This window comes from Austrofundulus limnaeus, unplaced genomic scaffold (genome assembly GCF_001266775.1).
Source record: "Austrofundulus limnaeus strain Quisiro unplaced genomic scaffold, Austrofundulus_limnaeus-1.0 Scaffold235, whole genome shotgun sequence".
NCBI lineage: Eukaryota > Metazoa > Chordata > Actinopteri > Cyprinodontiformes > Rivulidae > Austrofundulus > Austrofundulus limnaeus.
This window is the reverse complement of record NW_013952637.1, coordinates 657313-660909: the sequence shown is the minus strand read 5'-3', so window position 1 is coordinate 660909 and position 3597 is coordinate 657313.

The window sequence follows — 3597 nt, the reverse complement described above, 5'->3', positions numbered from 1 at the left end:
ACAAAGTGTAAAACACTGTTAAAAAAATTAAACATCTACATTTTTGCATAATACCATTCATTCAGTTTGTCGCTGTTTTCTCATCATGTCTGCATATGAATCTAGAAAAACGCCAGTATAGTGATGCTGCTACATGGTATTTCAACAAGGTGTTTTTGAGCTGTGTCTGGTTTTGTTTCAGCTGCTTCTTTGTAAGCTGTTTCCAGTTCTTTTAGAKGAGCCTTCATTTCTTCTTCATTAAGAACTGCTTCTGGTTCTTTTTACACTGCCTTTAAAGCAGGCTCCAGTTTGTTCAGAACTACCTCTGGTTCTTTTAGAGCTGTCTCTGGTTCTTTTAGAGCTGTCTCTGGTTCTTTTAGAGCTGTCTCCGGTTCTTTTAGAGCTGTCTCCGGTTCTTTTAGAGCTGTCTCCGGTTCTTTTAGAGCCACTTCCGGTTCTTTTAGAGCTGTCTCCGGTTCTTTTAGAGCCACTTCCGGTTCTTTTAGAGCCGCTTCCAGTTCTTTTAGAGCCACTTCCGGTTCTTTTAGAGCCACTTCCGGTTCTTTTAGAGCCACTTCCGGTTCTTTGAGAGCCGCTTCCAGTTCTTTTGGAGTGCCCTCCAGTTTGTTTAGAACTTCCCAGTTTCCTTTAAAGCAGTCTCCAGTTCTTTTAGAGCTGTCTCTGATTCTTTTAGAGCTGTTTCCGGTTCTTTTAGAGCTGTTTCCGTTTCTTTTAGAGCTGTTTCCGGTTCTTTTAGAGCTGTCTCCGGTTCTTTTAGCGCCCTCTCTGGTTTATTTTTGAGCTGCTTCTGCTTCTGTTTGAAGAAGTGCAGCAGACAGCTGGAGACTCTCTGGAGTCCCGAGGCTCGCTCGTTCCACACAATGAAACCTTCCGAGCACTTAAAATTACCGGATTATCGCATCACTGTTTAGATTCACATTTAGCTTCCATGTGCTCAGACTCAATTACTGAGCGGCTCTGACGGGCGCTCAGAGTTATTTTAGGGAACACACGCAGGTCCTGCGATCCTGGCTGGAGTCAGAACGAACAGCTGAGACAAAAAAATGCTTTCAGCAGCATCTCCTGCAACAGTTTGACTTGTTGCTCAACTAATGACCTGTTTCCAAACCAGCTGAGCGTATGATACAGATATGAAGAATCATCACATTCCTAAAATAAAAGAAAGTGTAATATATATTTTTAACTCCTTTASTTTTAGCTCTACTTACTTTAAATGTTTTACTCAGCAATCAGCGAGGTGAACTCTCTAAGACACCACAATGTTTCTAAAATAGTTTATCCTTTTTTTTAAAGCTCTTGAGTCTTGGAGTTCAGCCTGGAGCTCTTGTTGTGAAGCTTCATCACCTCATATAAASCATCAGCTCCCTGGCATTCTTCAGACTCTGGCTCTAAAAGCCTAGCAGATGTGTTATCAGCAGGCTGTTCTTCTCACACCGGTGTTAATAACAATTTCATCCAGGGGGGCGCAAACGTCCAGTCCTCCTCAGGTCRGACACTTGCTTTAGCCAAGAGCTTTGTGTCTGAGGGATTGCAGGGATGCAAAACAGGAACTTATAAAGCCATTATAAATGGGTTTATCATGGTTCAATGGGTCGATTTTCCCCCAAAGGAACGCTAAAAAGTTATAAAGTGACTGGGAGTTTAAGAGAGCATTTGTATAGCCGAAGATAACGGCCACAGACCAAAAATAAAAGGTATTTATTCCCTAATACTGACTTTAATTTCAGAATTCTGACTTAAATTTTCAAAATTCTCTTTTTATCCCCTCAGAATACTAACATTTTCTCAGAACGCCTCCTTTATGCTCAGAATTTTGATTTTAACCTCAGAACTCTGATTTCAATTTTCAGAATTCTGATTTTAAATATCATAATTCTAACGTTAAGGTCAGTATTCAGGAAAAAAAACTTTTTTGTTTACCCCGTGCCTTTAATCCATTTCCGTAATTCAGACTTTTTTTCCCCCAATTTTGAGAAAAATGTAAAAAAAATTTTGGTTAAAGTCATTTTTAAAATACATGTTTTTGGATCAAATTCTATTCTGTACATTTGAAATATTAAATAATACAGTATTCTGTGAAATACCATGTTTTTTGACAACACTAAAATAACAGTAAAATGTAAAAAACACAAGTAAACGAGGTGATGTTGTCAAGAAAACCTTCCAAAGATTAAATAATGTAAATCCATAGAAACTGTTAAGCAGCTGATGTTCAGCTCAGATCCAACACKGAGCTGTTTTCTGTCTCAGACATCTTAATGACATCTCTGTGTTTAAGTCACATACATTTCCTTTTACGCTGCTGTTGTTTGAAATAAACTTCCAACAGCTTTGGCTCAGGAATGTGTAGAATCCCAGGCTGCTGTCCAACGTAGAGGCTGTTTATGGAAGAGAGCAGGGTGGGGGTGGTGTTGGTTGGGGGTCTCTTCTCGGTTAGGAGGGATAAAGCCTCAGCTCAGCGGCGGCCCGTTCGAGCCTTGTTTGGAGCTGTTTGGTGGGATCCGGGCACAGAGTTGGTCAGCTTCTCTCTGTGTCGTTTGTTGACAAAGCAGAAGTCAAACGGTGTTACGTAATGAGTCGTTCTGAGTGTCCGCGGTGCAGCTGGATGTACCATCAGAGCTTCTTTGTGTTGACATCGCTCAGCCTCTGAATGATTAACAGAAAGAACTCCTGCATGACGAGCATATTTTAACTTAGTAACAGCCTGTTTTTGCTTAGATTCAGACCAAACTAACCAAGAAAATCTGAACACTGAAACAACTGAAAATAAAACACTACTAAAAAACATCTACAAAACGTAATTAGTAAATAACATTAAAAAGATACTCTTTGCAAAGTCATAAAGACCTTTCAAAAAATCATAAAGTAAGAAACAAAATTCATGCAGTATTTTTGTCAAATCAATAACTAAAGTGTCCTTAAATAAAAAAAATTAGAGGCAAAATTTGTGAATGAATGCTAACTACCATTGGTATCATTGGTGTTTGTTTACCTTCGGAAACAGCTGAAGTGACTGAAAATAGGTCAAAGGTAAACATTTTGAATGCCAACCTCTGTCTTTATGACACTACACTGCCCTGTTTGATCCCCAATGTTCATTCAAAAGCTGTCTTACTTGTTTTTTTCTTTTGCATTTAGCAGCAGATTCACTCTAATATTTCCTCATAAATGTCTTCTGCCTGAGTCTATGATTGTTTGATTCTACCAATTTTGTTTACCGACAAACTACACCTAGCATAATGTAGTTGACTCAAACACCCATGTGGTTTAATTCAGTCTAGTGCTTTGCTTACATTAAGTATGTACTTCTATTTAAGAATTACAGAAAACTACCAATAAAATCTTAAATATAGTTTGGGATGATAACCTCAGATATAGTTTGAGATAACCTCAGATACAGTTTGGGATGCTAACCTTAGAGATATAATTTAGGCAACCCTTAGACACAGTTTGGGATGATAACCTTAGATATTCACTCACCGGCCACTTTATTAGGTACACCACGCTAACGGTAACGGTTTTGTGGTCATAAAGGGATGGACATGGTCAGCAACAATACTCAGGTAGGCTGTGGCGTTGCAACGATGCTCAATTGGT